This window comes from Lemur catta, chromosome 1 (assembly GCF_020740605.2).
Source record: "Lemur catta isolate mLemCat1 chromosome 1, mLemCat1.pri, whole genome shotgun sequence".
Lineage (NCBI taxonomy): Eukaryota > Metazoa > Chordata > Mammalia > Primates > Lemuridae > Lemur > Lemur catta.
Window position 1 is genome coordinate 202,748,837 of NC_059128.1, and position 19,889 is coordinate 202,768,725.

The 19,889-nt window shown below is 32.7% G+C and overlaps 1 pseudogene; it reads left to right on the top strand.

The window, feature by feature from the left end:
- The window catches only part of LOC123646357, a 152,184-nt pseudogene that overhangs the window by 56,220 nt on the left and 76,075 nt on the right, over window positions 1-19,889 (top strand).

Sequence of the window (19,889 nt, forward strand, 5' to 3'; positions counted from 1 at the left end):
CTTTGTGAAGAAATGTGAAAAAATTTTATTTCCCATAGTATGGAGATGGAAAATGGAAAGATCTTCGTTTAGGAAAAGTAAGTTTATAGCATTCATATAATCAGCAATGTCCACACTTGTTAATGTTGCATTGATGTTTCCATTAAGAACTGATTTATCTATTGAATTAAGGTTCCTACACAAATGTTGCTATGGATTGAATCTTACATAGCAGGAAGGTTGCCTTTGCTAAAATATGAAAGATTTCCATAATTCAGAAGGAGAGATTCACTTAGTTTCAAAAGAAAAATAAATTTTAGTAATAAAAATAATTTAAATAATGAATTTAAAGTAATTTGAGGGAAAATAAAAGTTACCTTGAAGTTTTCAAAATGTCTTTACTAAAAAACTACTCATAGAAATTCTTCACTGTTTATAAATGTTAAGTACAGAAAGTTAGATTGAAATAAGTTTTTAAACAAGCGTCAATAATCTTTTAAAGAGGCATCATAGAAATGCAAAAACAATGTAATTTAAAACAAACCTTTAGTTTTTAGTATAATTTATTTACAGTACATTTATGCTTTTCACTTAACGTAAACTAGAGAATTTACTTGTCAATTCAACTTTCTTCTTGCAGTTGGTTTTATATTCTGGTTTTGTTGCAGGTTTTTTTAATTTTCTGACATTACATTTGGCAATTTACATACTAAAAGCACCAAAGGAAAACTTCCTAACTCATTGAAATATTACAAAAGATCTCCTTGTTAGGCTTTTCAAGTTTTTAGAATAAATTTAAAATACAGGTTGAAAAAATAAATGCAAGTTCTATGCAAAGCAGGTTATATTTTATGGTTTTCAAATGTTGTGGATTTTTTATTATTTCTTATAAGAGCAAAGTGAATGATTATCTTCCAGACATGAAAAACAAAATGAAATTACTAATTTAAATAAGTCATTCACTACCTGTTATTTATCTCTCTGTTTAAGAGTAATTTGCAAAAGAGTTGACCAATGTTAGCCAAATATAGTTTATCAAAGTTAATTTTTGTCTTCAAATATGTTTCATGAGCTCCCACAATAAGCCAAGTGTAAATGCTAATAAAATTTTTGGTTTCACAAATGAATGATTTTAATAATAACTGTGCTGTTATAATAACAGCTAGCAATTATCAACAATATATTTTTCTGGCACTGTTAAAACTGTCTTGCACTGATTAAGTCATTTCATCTTTATAACCCCATAGAGTAGAAACTGTTATCTACCATTTATAGATGAGGAAACTTAGACACAGTGAATTTAAAAAAATTGACAAAGTCACACTGTGAGAGACCAAGATCTAAACCAGTCAGGTCTAGCTCCAAAGACATCATTCTTAATCACTGTTTTTACAAAATTGACATTTTGTACACTTAGTATTTTATAGGCCTTTATGTTAAGATATAGCTCTCTACGGTTCTCTTAATGACGATTAAAATACAAGCAAAATTTGGAAATGTCTAGCAATTAGCAAAAACACTAGCAGAGATTCAGTTAAAAAAGAAAATACCAGGGTTCAAAGAAAATATCAGAGTTCAAGACCTAAGAAGCTGCCTAACATAGCAACTATTTTGCCAATAAGTGAAAATAAAGTGCCGTTAAACATTGGAAAAAGTGTGTAACAACCTGGATGCTTCAAGATAACATGATAACAGGTTAAAATGCCAGGTCATATTGGGTTCTTTCTAGTTTTCTAACTATTTTTTTACTATAAATAGCAGTTAGTGGAAAACCCAATTATCACCATCATGAGCAAAAATATGCTGAGTAGCAAAGGGAGAGAAGGCATGCTCTTTCTAAGTAGTCTGCAATCCATTATGGAGACAAAGCATACATATTTGCACTTCCATGATTATTGTAGCACTATAGCCAAGATATGGAATCAACCTAAGTATGCATCAACAGATAAATTGATAAAGAAAATGTGGTACATATACATAATGAAATATTATTCAGCCACAAAAAAGACTAAAATCATGTTATTTGCACTAACATGGATGAAACTGGAGGACATTATGTTAAGTGAAGGAAGCTAAGCACATAAGGACCAATCTTGCATGTTCTCACTCATATATGGGAGCTAATGGACATGCAGTAGAATGATGGTTACCAGAGGCTGGGAAGGGGACTGGGTGGAGGGAATAAAGTAAGGTTGGTTAATGGATACAAAAATACAGTTAGATAGAATGAACAAGAGCTAATATTTGATATCATAACAGGGTGACTATAATCAACAATAATTAAATATATATTTCAAAATAACTGGAAGAGTAGAGTTAGAATGTTCCTAACACAGAGAAAAAAAAAACTTGAGGTGATGGATACCCTAATTACCCTGATTTGACCATTACACATGATGTGCTTGTGTCAAAATATCACATGTATCCCATAAATATGTACCATTATTATGTATTCATAATAATGAAAAATAAAAATAATTAAAATGGTACCAAGAATACTAGACGGCACAACCAAGGAACACAATGAATGCCACCAGCTATAAAGGAAGCCTTCAAGGAGGAGGAAAAAAAATAATGAGCAACTCCTATGTACCAGGCACTGTCTGTGCACTGGGGTTACCATAAGGTCAAAATAAAACTCCTACTAACATTCCATTTTGGAGATAAATAGATAGACGGATTGGTAGACAGATAACAAGATATTGTATAAAAATGACAAGGTAAAAATGACAAGCTAAAATGTCCCTACTGAAATATAACAAGGGCAGGAGAGTCCTTTCTGAAGCTGTGACACTTAAGGTGGGATTTAACAAAGGTGGGAACAAGCCAGTTAAAATTTTTCTGTTAAAGATTTCCAGGTAGAAGGAACAGGGACAACAAAGACTCAGAGACAGAAAAGGTCAGAAATGAAGTCAAAGAGGGGGCCAAGTTCGGATAGTGTAGGACCTTGTAAGACATGGAGAAATCTCTGCATTTTAGTCTAAGGGGAACAGGAAGCTAGTGGAGGGCTTGGGGCAAGAGGTTGAAGGAGGTACATTTTAAGAGACTCACTGTGGCTTCTGGATGAAGAATAGACAGTAGGAGCAAGAGGGGAAACAGGAAAAGCAAATGGAAGCCTACTGTGCAAGTCCTGGGAGGGAAGATGGTGGTCTTGGCCAGGATGTCAGTGGAAATAGTGGAGAACCTGAAACATTCGAAATTGAATCTAGAACCAACAGGATATGATGATAAACCGGAAATATAGGACGAAGAAGAAAAAAAAACAGACATATTGGTAATTTTAGAAAATCACAGATGACATAAAGCAACAGTTGCATGAAGAATGGCAAAGTAATCCAGTCTGAGAGCATTCTTTGATACAGCCTGGCCATTCAAAGAGACGGCTGTGTAATCTAATTCCTGTGGTTTTGATAGACACCATGAGGCCAAGGGGTGTCGCAGATCATCCAGACCTCTTTCATCCCAGAACTGTTCCTGCCACATGCTGACCTAGACATAAAATTGTAAATTCACAGAAAATAATAGCATACATTTAGTTATCAAATACATCATGTTTAATTTTTAAAGACTAACATTCCCTTTACTTTAAAGAACAAGTAAAAATAATATCATATATTCCAAAAAGTTTATTAACCCCAAAAGCATTAATAAAAAATAAAATCAAACCTATGAGCATCTCTTTGGGAACATTGTCAATTCAGAGATTTTTTTGTAATGACTCACCTTAAATCTTGCTCTGCAAATGATTTAAGTGGTACTGTCAGGGGAAGTAAGAAACAAAGTAACACAGGCACATTTAAGTATGTATCACTACATTTATATTTATTCATTTATTCCACTAATGTTTACTGGGTGCCTAATATGCATCAAGTATTGCGTGAGGTGCTTTTAGAGCAATGAATAATCAGAACGTAGGCCATGTATTTGAGGATCTCAGTGTCTGGAAGCTAAAGTGACCCTGAATATGTAATTACATGTGATGAACTGTAAATAAAGTGTGTTGAGGAAATACAAAGTTCCACATACAACTTAGCACTGAAGAAGTTGGACATTACATGGCAAATTCATTTTAATATGATACAGAGTTTTATTTGTTCAGTTAGTTGGTTGTATATTCTTGAGAGGAAGCCTTCTGAGTGATTTAAAATCTCTATGTGGACATTAAACATTAACTACTTCAATATGTCTCCGGGCATGAGAAAACAGTAAATAACTTAAGATAGGTTTACTGTTTTTGTTTGTTTTTTTATTATTTTAATCCCTAGCACAGAACCTGGGACAAGGTGGTATGCAAAAATATTTATTGAAGAACAAATGAATGAACAAGTAAGTCTATCTGTTTAGAGAAAGATTTCGAGAACAGAACGAAAAGCTGAGAGAAATCTTCAAAAGTAAGAAAACTCACCAGCATCTTTTCCACCATTCCATCCTTCAGACACATACATTATTTCTACAGTCTCCATAAATTATCCAGCAGAAATTTCTGTGATAGAGCAATATATTAAAAAACCAGAGCTTGTATCCTGTTTCTTTTCAACACTTGCTAAGTGTACGTAGCCTACAATCTTCAACAGTGTTTCCAGATATTCATTTAAATACTATTAATACATTTCTTTGCCTTTGAAAGAGACCCTCTTTTGCTTTATATCTACTGGTTTTAGAGTCTGAAATAAGGAAACATCAAAAAATTAACAATAGCAAAGGAAAGCTAATTTTCTTGTAAAGATACTCATTTTACCATACCCCATCCATTATCCCAAATCTTCATGTATTTTTACATATGCAATAGGTCCATGGATCCTTTGTAGTATGGTGCAATGGTTGCCATGGTTATTTTTTTAAAGTGTAGTGAACTGTGTGCTTTCAAAGATATACATTGTCAAGGCCTTTGGCAGAGTAAATTATGTATTTCTGAGGTTTAAGAAGTGTTTTTTGATGTTTTCTCTTTACCTATTAAAGAGTTTAAAATATAGAAAACTACAGAGTACATCAAATTCCTAACTACCAGTTAGCTAGAGTAAACAAATTTTCATATTTTCCATGTTTACATCAAGTATTTTGCTTATGGAACAATTGAAATGTTATCATATGGAATTGAAATATCTTGTGTTTTTCCTCCCATGACCCTCACAACCCCAGACCTACTCCCCTCTGCCATTTCCCAAAGGTAAGAATTTGGTATGTTTCATTCCATTTCATATTTCTGAACTTATACTACATGTCTGTACCTACAAATAAAAGTCTTAAAAACAACATGGTTGGCATATTATTGTAAGTATCATTCAGCAATCTGTTTTTTAACTCAACATTATATGTTTTGAGATATCTTCAGTTTGATTTCTACAGATTCCCCCTGATTTATACTGCCAATTCTGTCATGCCACATGTTCTTCTATGTCCTTAGGTCATTTTTTTTAACTTTTTGGATTGCCTGTTCTGTTCTGCTAATTTACTTTTCTTTTCAGCACAAAAACATGTTGTTTTAATTGCGATAGAATAAACATTGATATATGGTAAGGCCCTAGTTCTTTTTCATAATTATGTTGGCCATTCTTGAATCTTTTCTTCTTTGTATGACCTTTGGAATCAGTTTTCTAGTTTATAATTATGTAGAATTTGTAGATTTATTTGGGGAAGAGTGGCATATTTATGATGTCTTATCTACCATAAGAATAGCGTACCTTTTTATTTATTCAGGCCCTACTTCATGCCCTTCAATAATGTTTGGTCACTGTCTTCACAATATTTGTTAGAGTTCTTCCCAGATATTGAATAATCTTTGCTGTTTTTATAAAGTGTCTATTATTGTTACATTTTTAAATTACTATTGTTGATATAGAGGAATAGTAATAATTTTGCTTTTGTTGATTGGTGTAGCCAATGAAATACTGCCCCTCCCAAGATATTCATGTCTTAATTTCTCAGAACCTGTAAATATATTACATTATATGGCAAAGAAGAATTAAGGTAGCACATCAGATTAAGTTGCTAATTAGCTGACTTTATGAGATTATACTGGATTATCCCAGTAGGGCAGTGTAATACAAGGGTCCTTTCTAGTGGAAGAAAGCAATAAAAGAGTCAGAGAGACATCTGAAGATGCTGCCAGCTTTGAGAACAGAGGAGTCGTCCATGAGTCAAGGAATGGAGGTGGCCTTTAGAGGCTGGAAAAGACAAAGAAGCAGACTTTCTCCTAGAGCTTCCAGAAGGAATGCAACTCTCTAGAGACCCATTTCAGACTTCTGACCTCCAGAGCTACAAAATGATAAATTAGTGTTTTTAAGCCACTAAATTTGTGATAATTTGCTACAGCAGCAATAGGAAACCAATAGACTTGTCTTTGAGTCAAATGTGCTAAAATATTATTGATTCTAACAGATTTTCTGGAAATCCCCTTGGATTTTTACATGTTTAAACACATATTGGATATAACTGACCATAATTTTGTATTTTCTTTTCCAATACTTATATCTCATTTTTAAAACTTTTTACATTATTGCATTGGTTAGAAATATGAATATTTCTAATATTTTCTTTAGAAATATACTAAAGAGAAGTAGTAACACCAGGCACTTCAATTGTTGCTTCTTTGATACAAATGATGCTCTTTTACTGGGTATATAATGTTTGCTGATTGGCAGGTGCCATTGATAAGGTAGAGGAAGTCTCTACCTAGTCTTAGTTTTCTAGGAGTTGTAACAAATTTCTTACTCAGTATCTCCTCTTGGATATTTAATAGTCATCTCAAATTTAATGTGCTTAAAACAATCTTGCTCTTTTTCCCCAATTCTGCTTCTTTCCTAAATTTCCTCATCTCAATAAATGGCACCACCATTCACACAAAGATTCAGGCTCAAACCTGTCATTCCAGACACTTCTCTTTCCTGCATTTCTCACGTCCAATTTACTGGCAAATCCAATGAGCGTTAACTTTAAAACCATAGCAAAGGCAGTCACTTCACTGCAATAGACTTAGACAACTACTACCATCTCTCAATTCAGCTCCAATAGCCTCCTTGCTGCTCTCTTTGCACAAGAGTCAATTTTCCCAGCAAGCAGAGTGACCTTTAAAGAATGTAAATTTTTTGATGTATTTCTCTGAAATTTCTCCAATGGCTTTCCATCAGAAGTAAAATTTAATCTAAATGTTTACCATGACCTTTAAGACTCTATATGATCTGATCTCATCTCCTGCCTCTCTACTTCTCTCAGTCAGTCCCAGATACACTGCTTTCTTTGCTATTCCTTGAGCACGTCAAGCAATTTAGACTTTATGGCTTTGCACTTGGTGTTCCCTCTTCCAGAAACCCTCTTCCCTAAGATTTTCTCAAGGATTATTTTCTGTCCCCATTCAAGTGTCAGCTCAAATGTTATCTCCACAAAAAGGTAATCCTTGACCATGCCACCTAAAATATCTAAAGTAGTGCACATTCATGCAAATGCACACAGCTGTAGTTCTTTATTTCTTCATTTCTTTGTAGAACTTATCTCTATCTTCCTACATGCAAATATTAGTATCTATTAATAGTTTGTTTTATTTGCTGTCTTGACTGTCATAATGTAGGATCCATGTGAGCAGACATTTTTTCTTTCTTATTTATCATAGCATCTCCAGTGCTTAGAAAAGTGCCCATCACACAGCAGATGCTAAATAAATTATATTTAAAATGGGTAAATTTGATCAAATACTTTACCTGTATGTAAAATATTACCATGTTGTCGTATCTGTAAGAATGGTAAATTACACTTACATGGTCTCTCACATCATCACATTATCAATTTTTGTTGAGTTTTCTGTTTTTGCTTAAAAAGAATGCATGATTTTTATTTTTTAGATCCATTACATCAAATTAATCAATTGTATCTGTTTCATTCAAATAGTCTAAATGCTCCCTAATTAAATATGTTTGACACACTTTGTTTCTTAGACAGATATATGAGAATATCCCATAGAGATTATATTTGTAAATATTTTGAATTTTGTTACATAAATTCCAAAAGAAAAATGTGCATATGAAAGTTCCATATTGTAGTATCTTATATTTTTTCCTTTCATCATTTCAAAAACTTTCTCTCTAACCTTAATAATCTTTTTTCTTAAAATTTTTGTGTAATATTAATATTACTATGTCAAGTATTTTGCTAATATATTGTAGCATATTTATTTATTTTACTTTCAACTTTTCTGTACTACTTTAAGCATTCTTTAGAAGCTAAGTTTGTCTGAATTTTATTTATCAAATTCATAAGTATATATTATTTATATAGTGTCTAGTTGCCTTCATCCTTATATATGAGTTTAGTACATTAACATATCTTATTATTATAAGTATGGACTTATTTGTTCAATCATTTTTGTATTTTTTAACCATTATTTTTCATCTCTTTCTCTTTTCACTTTGTACCATCTGTTAGATTATTTACTTTTCCTTAGATCTATCATAGATACATGTAACTTTCCTATACGTGCTCTCTAGGAAAAAATATTTAATAAGTGTTCATATTTTTTAGTGTTTACTCTTCAATGTTTAATATTAACATTGACTTTATATAGTCCCAATAAAGTCTAAAGTTATTCAGTTTATCTTTTCTCCTCCAAAATAACAGGAAATTATCTTCAAACCTCTTTGCAATCACCCTCTAAGACTTAGTGTTGTATTTTTTCTTATCTTTAATAGCCTTACCAACATTATTTAGCACTATTTTTGTTCATGGATACTTATAGCATCACATTCCTTTCCTTGCGTTTATTTTCTTCTTACTGCAGAACATCTTTTAATAATGTTTCAGCGAGAATCTCTCAATTATAAACTCTCAGCCTTTGTATTTCTGAAAGTATCTTATTTATCCCTCATTATTTAATGATGTCTAGTTGGTTAGAATAATTTCTTCCTGAATAAATGCAAAAAGTAGAAAAATCATCTGGGAAAAATATTCTGCCTAATAAATACCAATATTTCTACACCAAGTATTTTGTTATGTATATTATAGTATATTTACTTATATAGTATAATGCATTATGTATATACTGTAAGTGATTTTTTTGAAAATCCTCCAAGTGATAAAAGAAGGAAAACTATAAAGTAAGAACAAGATCTATGAAACAAAAGCAGACTGATATGGATCAAAACTAGATAGAATTTATTTTAAAGTAATGATTATTAATTTTAGAAATGAAAATAGTAACATTTAAGTTAAATTATGGGATGCATGCTAATTTGGGCAAAGCCACAGAAAAAATGAGAGAATTAAAAGACTGTATTGAGAAATTAACCCAAACTACTACAAAGATATATAAATAGGTAACAATATGAAAGATAGAAGAAAAAATATCAGGGATAGATTGAAAAGCTTCAACATACATGTAATAAAAGTTTATGAAGTAGAGAGCATAGGGAATGACAGAAAGGCAATATTTGAGGTAATAATGGTTGACTGTTATGAATTCAAGAAGGAAGCATACATGTGGAATTTGTGACTGTCTTTCATGGAATTGATTTCTGTTTGTGCTTTAGAATCTTAATTTTCAAGCTCACGTTGATAGAGAATTTATTGAGAACTTTTATGTTGCTGCTGTTGTTGTCATTTTTGGTCTTTATTTGTATGTGTATTTGTTTCTCTCTTCTGAGTTCCAACTTCTGAATCTGGTTTTGCAGTTGTCTCTAAACAGGTATACTTCAGAAACAAGTCTTATAATGAATGTTTAGGGCCTGTGTCTCCTGAGGTAACCACAAACACAGTTCCTGAGTCAGTGGGCACTGTGGCCTAGGTCCTGATATGTCTCCTTTCCTCTTCTTTCCCTCTGTCTTGGCAGCAGCTCAATGCTGGCTGCAAACAGAGATAGCTTCCAAGCCTTCTCAATTGCTGATCATGACTGTGTCTTACCTCCACTTAATGCCATTAATCTGACTCCAGGTCCTGTGTGAGCCAGCCTGGTCCTTGTTACCACCCAGTGTTGAACCCTGACCACCTCTGCTCGCTTCCTGGTCTACCGCCCAGTAGGTCTGTGACTTGAACTTCTAAATACTAAGTTGTGTTTCTGTTCTGTTTGTAAGCCACAAAACCATCTTGAGTCAATGTTGATTTTGATTTTTTTTAAAGTTTTTTGGACACCCTAGACTATTCTCTTTTTATTTTCCTCAGAAATGGCTAATTAAAACCAAAGAAACTTATTCCCACATTGCCTTACTCACTCTGACTGTGAGGATAGAAACAGATTTTCTCTTAAAAAGTTTACTTTACCAATGTGAGTGTTAATTAATATTGTCCATTTTGCTACATATGAAATGTTCTCAGCTTGTGAGATCCCCACTGGCATGGCTGGCACTTCTGCTCCACAAGTAGGATTCAGAGTTCTACATGAGTTAGTTGGGATAGTTTTCAAATGTGCTATGCCAGCAAACACATTTGTTGTGACAGTTGTGTTGTTTAATTAAATAGTATGTACATTGATAAAATATAAGTGCCAAAAAGTGGTTTATTTCTGTGAAAATGTAGTTGACTGTTATCAAAAAGCTTGGTTATCATAATTTACTAAATAAAAATATTGTTGAATTATATGTGAATGGGCCAATGAAGAACAAAATAAAAGTAATAAAAACCTAGAAGATTTCTTTGTAAATTTCTTTAAAATCATGTTCTACTCTAGAGTACTAAAAATCATAGATTAAATTCTGTGTGTGGTTTGTGCTACAAAGAATAAACAGAAATATAGTCAACAGATCTGTTCTCTAAGAAAAGATCTTAAATATATTTGAAAATATTGTAAATGCATGTACATTTATGTTTTAAGCCAAAATAAAATATTTAAAGTGGGCTTGTATTATTTTTCATAATTCTCAGCATTAGCCTGCTATTTGACTACCTAACTAGACACCCAAAGCTTTTATTTGTATTTGTTGTATTCCTGCCACCATTTGAAAAGTATTGGGAGGAAAATAAATCAGAAGACTTTGACTCTTTATGAGACAAAAATGAGCTAAAATAATCCAATTTGATAATAAAACCTTTTTTTTGCTTTAAATAAATTTGTTTACCATTTCTCTACTCACATTTGTATATTGAGAGACAACAAGCTGCCAGTTATGTGGTTCTTGTGGTTCTAGTGTGTTTTGGGGATCAGTGTTAGTTTGGCATTGTGCTTATGGGTCCAGACAAGATGAGCTCGGGGAAGAACAATCATTCCATTTGTTTGGGTAATCGTACATAAGAACAAGTGTCTCGGAATATTGTGGAGGATTTTGGCTTAGTGAATAGTTAAGGTGAGAATCTAAGGTGCTATCTCCTCTAAACAAGGACTACACTGTGAACACTGGCTCCTTGCCACAGGGTAGCTTTTGCACAACATCTTGAAAAATGCCCTTATTATTGTTTTTTCACCTTAAAAATAATCCATGCAGGATTTGTAGTCCCTTGGAGATTTTACATATATATCTATATCTATATGTAGATATTTAGAAAGGAAACTTTCAATGATGTTTGTTTTTTAGTTTTTGGTTTTTTAGATAACGTTAATATCTATGTAATCAAAACATATTTGTTAATTTTGTAAGCTTTATTAATTTTGTTTGATAAGCATTCTTTGGGGCAAGACTAATGTAGCAATTTATAACATTTCTGAAGCTGTTTTTTATTTTATTTTATGACTAATCAATACACTACAGTATGTAATTTATACAATAAAGTGTCAGCATGGATGTAGAGAAACAGACCTCTAATTTGCTGTTGGTAGGAGTGTAAATTGGTACAGCTGCTAATAAAAAGTAGAGTTCAAGACACATATGTCTTTCATTACAGTAATCCCACTCTTAGGCACATGTCTATGTCCTAGAGAAACTTCTACATATGTACTCAAGGAGTCATTCATAAAAATATTTATTACAACATTAGTAAAAAAAAATGGAAAGAACTTAAAAATCTAACATCAATAGAATGGATAAGTAAATTTTGATCTATTCACATTAGGGGACCCTATGTAGCAGCTAAAATGACTGAACTAGAAGCTTAAAAAGTGTCCAACATGAATCATTTTTATGGTGTTTGAAAACATACAGCCCACTTATATATATTGCTTACACATGTATATATTTATGTGCACATATATGTATATATTACATAGAAATAAATACATATATAGAGAAATATATATATTTGTATGTATATACTTACACAGAAATAAAAAACACCACATTTAGGAAGTGATTATTTCAACACAGGGAGGAAAAAAAGCATTCAGGGGTGAATACACAAAGGGTTAAAACTGTGTTTGTAATATCATATTGCTTTAAAATGTAAAAGAAGTACTAAGATAAATTGGCAAACTGATACGATTTAGCAAAAGTTTGTAATGGATTTAAAATTATTTGTTCATCTTTCTGTATAGATAAAATATTTCCTAATCATAAAATATAAGCCATCTCATATTTTTCCTAAATTGAAGATCTGGAAAACTTTTAGGATACCTAAAGATACACAGAAATAATAAAACAAACTAAAACAACCAAGAGCTATTGTATTAAGTACCTATTTTTCCACAGCTTGTATGGATTCTGCTCCAGAAAGTAAGGTCCACACTGAAATTCTTTCTTTGATGATGTATTTTAATTTTTTGTGTGTGGTATCAAAAAATTCAACAAGGGGTAAATCTAAGAAGTAAGCACTTGATTTTAATTACTATCTTGAATTCATTTTAATTACTATCAGGTGCTTACTTCCAAGATTTACCCCTTGTTGAATCTTTTGATGAGTGGGAAATATTCCAGGGTCAGTGAAAAGAAATGTAGAGTTTTTTTGGTATGGAGACAAAAAATAAATGGAAGTCTTCCATTCATGTCTTCCCCTGTCATAAGGTATATAGCTCCAGGAAAACCAAATAAAATTTCCATTTTAGAAGTAGAAAAGGGGAAAGGAGTAAAACCAGGCTGCAACTTCACTCTCAGTGCTTCTTTCAGAAGCATAGAGAAGGCACAATTGACTACATTATTTCAAAGTCTGCTGAGAATATCTCAGGTTGGGTCATTTGGATTTAAGACTAGAAGAAAATTAAACCTAACTTACAGACACATTAATCTGCTATTCAGAATCATAAAAAGTAAATGATATTTCCCAGGCAATGGTTGTTTTTCTCATAATTTTCTCTAATACTATTTCCTTTTTATTTGGGGAAATTTTAATATCAACATTTCAATTAAACTTTAATACTCCCTACACTAAACTAAATTGAGAGGATCTTGACTGTGCTATTGAACATTTTATCTCCTTACTTGGTATAAAATAAGCTTATTTACATTTTTCTATTCATGACTCAATTTGAACTATAATCCACAAAGGGAGAGACATAAATGCCTCCATAATACTTTATTTCTCACATACATGATTTTAACTCTTTTCAAGTGCTATATTTACATAATTCCTAAGATTATTTTCCCAAGAACAAAACCATTTTAAAGCCCTAGAGATTCTGCTTTAACAGCTCAGGGAGAAGTATGTTTTCGAAACTATAAATATGGAGAAGTTAATGATAAATTATATAAAGAGAATAAAACTGTGATTCCAGAGATAAGATGAATAGCAAGCTTTCACTTTCCAGATATAACACCTATCTGCTGGATAGGCCGATGGCAGGAACTGTGTCTAGTTAGATGACAGCCTTGACCTATACTCAGGTCTTTGGGATTTTCCATCCAGTGTTAGTCTTTTGGAGGTTGTAACATCTTCTTGCTGGATCAAAAGAGGCTGAACTCAGCTATGTGGGGGCAGCTCCCCTGAGCATTTTTCCTTTTTGACATAAAGTGGTTTGATTCAAGGAGAGAAAATGAGACTGTGCACAGGATTAAGTTAGTTTTTGAACTTTAGTTCTTTTTCTCACAAGGCTAAATTCCTTCCTGACTCTGAGGCAAAGACTTCTTTTCTGCTGGATTGTGCTTTCAGGTTTATGTCCAATTCCCCAGAGTGCACCAGTAAAAGTGAAGCAGCATGGAAAAGTTCTGTGTAAGTACCAGCTTCCTTGTAATTTGTGTCACTGCCATCACTAAATCTACAAAGCTGAAACTTCACACAAGTACCTAAGAATGTTATTCTTCTTGTTCTTACTTGGAAAAAATAAATGCTGACCTGGCCATTGCAATTAAAATATGTCACTAAACTGAGTGGAGAGTCAAAGAAATCAACTGAATATTTGAGAGCACTTACTATGTGTTATATCACTTAATTTTCATGCACACATTGCAAAATGTTATCGTTCTTTTTGTACAAAGTCATGTTAAAATAACTTGGCTAAGTTGCTTTGTAACATAACACTTGGAAGCTTCCAACTACAAAACATGAATTTAATCCATTGTCCTATCTTGCTTCCAGCACTGGGGTTTTAGTGATTGAGAGGAAAAGTAAAATAATTACTTTCCCTTCTACTTGATAAAATACCCAACATTGTTAACAATGTACTAGGTGTATGAAGATTTTTAAGACAGCATTCCATCTGCCCTCACAAAGGCTTGCAATCAAGTTAAAATAAATATGGTGGCTATGGCACAGTAGTGGTTTCAGACATATCCTTTGACTGAAAACACCTTTAAAAGTTAGGTGATTGAAAAACTAGTTTGAACAAATTGTAGAGCAATCAAAGCATCCAGGATTCTAAGAACTGAGATCTCAAGTTCCTGAAAAAAAGAGAGCTTAAGAGAAATGAGCCTGACATTCTTTGTGCAATTTCCCCTCAAGATATTTGCCAGTTCCTAAATGTGCATATGCAGTATGAAATGCTAAGACCAAGCAGAAAGCAGCTGCTCAGAGGCTATAAAAATAAGCAGAGATTTCTGTAGTTTTATAGTTCTTAAGAAGACAAATATGGTAGTTCAAAAATCACCAAGGAAAAGGGAAACTGGCTACAACTCTGGTTGTCTGTTAAGACCACTGAAAGGTTGCCATAGGGGTAAGGATGAATTAAAAATGTACATCTCACAAAAACTGACAAGATTGAAAAATGAAATCAAAAATGCACATTCCCGCCAGGCGCAGTGGCTCACGCCTGTAATCCTAGCACTCTGGGAGGCCGAGGCAGGTGGATCGCTCGAAGTCAGGAGTTCGAGACCAGCCTGAGCAAGAGAGAGACACTGTCTCTACTAAAAATAGAAATTATCTGGCCAACTAAAAATATGTATAGAAAAAATTAGCCGGGCGTAGTGGCACATGTCTGTAGTCCCAGCTACTCGGGAGGATGAGGCAGTAGGATCGCTTAAGCCAAGGAGTCTGAGGTTGCTGTGAGCTAGGTTGACGCAACAGCACTCACTCTAGCCTGGGCAACAAAGCGAGACTCTGTCTCCAAAAAAAAAAAATGCACATTCCTGGTTGAATGTTGGGTATTTCAACAGTCTTCCTTCTGTAATTGACAGAATAAGCAGAAAAGTATGTATACACACATGTGTATGTCTGTGTGTACATGGTATGTATACATATGTGTGTATATATAAAGATAGAGAAAATATGAACCATAAAAGTAATCAAATTTGCATAAATAAGAAATACAAAGTACTGCATCTAAACATTGTAAAATACATGTTATTTTCAAGTACATATAGAAATTTATCAAAATTGACCATATGCATAAAGCAACACTCAGCAAATGTGAAAGTATTGAAATCATACAAAGCATGTTTTCTGACCACAATGGAATTAATCAAGAAATAAATATCAAAAGGACAACTACATAATTTAAAATGAACAAAAGAAAAATGTCACTTGGGTCAAAAAAGAAATTTAAGTTTAAAATTAGAAAATAAATTAAAAATATGAAATATTTTAAGTCAAAGAATGGAGTACTTAGAAAGGAATTATAGCCTTAACTACATAAATTTTAAAAATAGTTAAGACTGAAAAGCAATTATCTAAGCTTCCATCTGAAGAAACAAGAGAATATTTTTAAAAAGAGCAAAAATCAGTGAAACAAAATACATATACAATGGAGAAAATTAACAAATGCAAAAGTTGGTTGCTGAAAAATAAAGTAATAAAAACTTAGCAAGCTGATGAATAAAAAAGAGAGCAAATAAATATTACCAATACAAAATATGAAGGAGGACACATTACTGATTCCATATACATTAAAAAAGTAATACAAATAAATTATGAATAACTCTATGCCAAAAAGTATGATATTTGGGGTAAAATGGACAAATTCTTGAAAATACAATTTATTAATCTGACACAAGAAGAAACAGAAAATCTAATTAGTCCTATATCTTACAAAGAAATTTAATCTGTATTTTAGAAAATGCTTAAAAACATAACTATATATAACATTACCGATAAAATCCTCCTGTGTCCATATAACACTACTGATAAAATCCTCCGGTGTTTAAAAAAAAGATAAGACCAATTTTAAACAAAAGAGTCTAGAGATCAAAAAACAGAAAACATTTACAAATATTCCAGGAGGCTATCTTGATCTTAATACATAAAGATGTCAATTATTAAAAAGTAAAGAAAATTATTGGCCAAGTGCACTCACAAATATAGATGCAAAGATACTAAACAGTATATAGCCAATTAAGTTCCAATTTATGTAAAAGAAATAAACCAAATTTAATTTATTCTAGAAATGCAAAAGTGATTTAAAATTTGAAAATCAATCTATGCTGACACATTCACAGATTGAAGGATAAAATAAATGATCACCTCAATAAATGCAAAAAATTATAAATATTAATCCTCATACAAGTTAAAAACTTTTACCAAGCTAGTAATAGAAAGGAACTTATTTCTATTAAAAGTTATCATGGGGCGGAGCAGGAGGAGGAAAAAAAAAAGTTATTCATAAGAAATTGATAGCAAACATTAAGCCCAGTGTGAGATCTTGAAAAATATCTTCCTGCATTCTGTAATTAGACATGCAAGTCTGTTATCAATACATCAACATTGTATTTGAAGTCCTAGCCTGTATATTAAGGAAAAAAAATTGATAGGGATTAAACAGAAGCAGTTATGTTTCATTATACATAGATAACGAGATTATGTAAGCAGAAAGCCCAACAGAATATATAGTTAAGCTACTAGAATTAATAAGTAAATTTAGTGAGGTCATGAGATACAATATCAACATTTAAAAATCAATTGTATTCTCGTATACTAGTAAAAATTCAGTTGGCCCTTTACATCCATGGGTTCTGCATCCATAGATTTATTCAACTGTGGATCAAAAATATTCAAAAAAATGAATAAAAATTAACAATACAATATAATAAAAATAATACAAATTTTTAGAATGATTCAGAAATGCAGTATAACAACTATTTACATAGCATTTATAATGTATTAGCTATTATAATCTAGAGATTATTTAAGGTATATAGGAGGATGTGAATAGGTTATATGAAAATACTATGCCATTTTGTATAGGGAACTTGAGCATCTGTATATTTTGTATCCATGTGGGATCCTGGAACCAATCCCCTACAGATACTGAGGGACTACTGTCGTTAGAAAATGTTTTAAAGTTCATACTATTTGCAATTTTCAAAATATACTAAACCTAGGAATAAATAGAAATATTTGTTAGTACAAAACACTTCTGAGGGCTTAAAAATAATCTAAGTAAATGGAAGGTTATAGCATGTCATGAATTAGAAGATTTAATATTGTAAGGATATCATATTCCCCCAAGTGATCTTGAAGCTCAATCCAATCTCAATTAAAATTCAGTGAATGTTATTGGGAAAATTTACAAATTGATTATAAAATTGATAAAGAGGTGTAAAATACCTTAATGAGCAAGAAGAATTTTGGGAAAAAAACAGAGCTAGAAGACTTTTTCTAACAGATAGCAAGACATTATGTAGTAAGTAAAACAATATTAGTGTAAGAATAGACAAATAGACTGAAAGATCAGGTACAGATGAGACCCACAGGTACAGTCATGTGAGTTACAACCAAGATACCACTGAAATTCAGTGGAGGAAAGTATAGTCTTTATAATAAATTAGTAGATTAAATGAATATCCATGAAAGGAAAAATTGTCATCATCTCTATGTCATATCAGACACCAATATCAATTTCAGAATGATCATACTCCTAAATATAAAATAAAAAACAAGTTCTATCCATAGTGGGAGCAGAGAGCAGCACCTCAGAGATCCCTGAGCAGCCTTACCACCACCACTAACCTCGTTACCATCACATCTCAGGAGGAGCTGTTGCCACCCCTAGGTACCATCAGGGCAATTGAGAGCAGCCAGGCCAAGATGCAGCAGCCTCACTATACCTTCCCCTACGCTAACCCCCACAGCCCTCAGTGCTGCCCACACTAAGCCCTGCATCACTGGCAGTGGGGCAGGGAGCAATGGCCCAGATGGCCTCATACTGGTGCTGCCTGCAGGTGGGGACAAAAATGTCATGGCAGCCAAGGTTTGGGGAACAGTAAAATAGTTCAATGTAAGAAATGGATATGGTTTCACCAACAGGAACGACACCAAGGAAGATGTATTTGTACACCAGACTGCCATAAAGAAGAATGACCCGGGGAAGTGCCTTGCTAGTGTGGTAGATGGAGAAACTGTGGAGTTTGATGTTGTTGAAGGAGAAAAGGGTACAGAGGCAGCAAATGTTACAGAAGGAGTTCCAGTTTAAGGCAGTAAATATGCAGCAGACCCTAACCATTATAGAAACTCTCCACATTGCAGGGTTCCTCCACACAATTACCAGAAGAATTACCAGAATAGTGAGAATGGAGGGAAAAAAAAGGGATCAGAGAGGAGAGTGCTTCCAAAGGCCAGGACCAACAGTGCACTGCCTGTAGCACAGGTGAAGGTTCCCACTTCCTACATGCATAGACCCTATCTTGACACCATTATGACATGCTCTAGGATGCATAGCTTTTTAAGTCTTAAAGTAAGGCAGTATAGGTCCTCCATACTGGTTTTTTTTTTCCAAATTTATTCTTTTCCTTTTTTTTTTTTTCAGACTATTTGGTCCTTTAAGTTTACATATACATTTTAGTATTAACTTTCAATATCCACAAAAAAAGTTGGAATTTTGACTGGGATTACATTACATTTATATACTATAAAGTATGCTATATATGCTATACATCCATGAAGGGAAAAATTGTCATCATCTCTATATCACACCATACACTAATATCAATTTCAGAATGATCATATTCCTAAATATAAAATAAAAAACAAGTTCTATCCATAGTGGGAGCAGAGAGCAGCACCTCAGAGATCCCTGAGCAGCCTTACCACCACCACTAACCTAGTTACCATCACATCTCAGGAGGAGCTGTTGCCACCCCTAGGTACCATCAGGGCAATTGAGAGCAGCCAGGCCAAGATGCAGCAGCATCTATATACTATAGCATTTATATACTATAAATGTAATTGGTATTTTAACAACATTGAGTATTCTAAGTGATAAATATAGACTATCTCTCCATTTATTTGCCTTCTTTAATTTCTCTCAAAAACATTTCATTGTATTTTCAGTATGCTAGTCTTGCATGTCTTAGATCTATCCCTAAATATTTTATATTTTTATGCTAGTCTAGATGTTTATTTTTCAATGTCATTTCCAAATATTTATTGCTAGTATAAAGAAATTTATTGCATTTTTAAATTGTGATCTTACATCCTGAAACTTTTCTTAAATCATTTATTAGTTCTAGTAGTTGTTATATATTTCATAGGATTTTCTATATAAATTTTCATGTCATCTGTGAATAAAAGTAATTTTCTTCTTTCATTTGAATTTAAGTTTCCCTTATTTCTTTTTCTTGCCTTATTACACTGTCTAGACTCTCCAGAACAATAGACGTGGAATAGTATAGAGTAATGAGACCAGACAACATGGCCTTGTGCTTGATCTTAGAGAGAATGCATTTAGTCTTTCATTATTTAATGCTATTAGCTGCAGATTCATC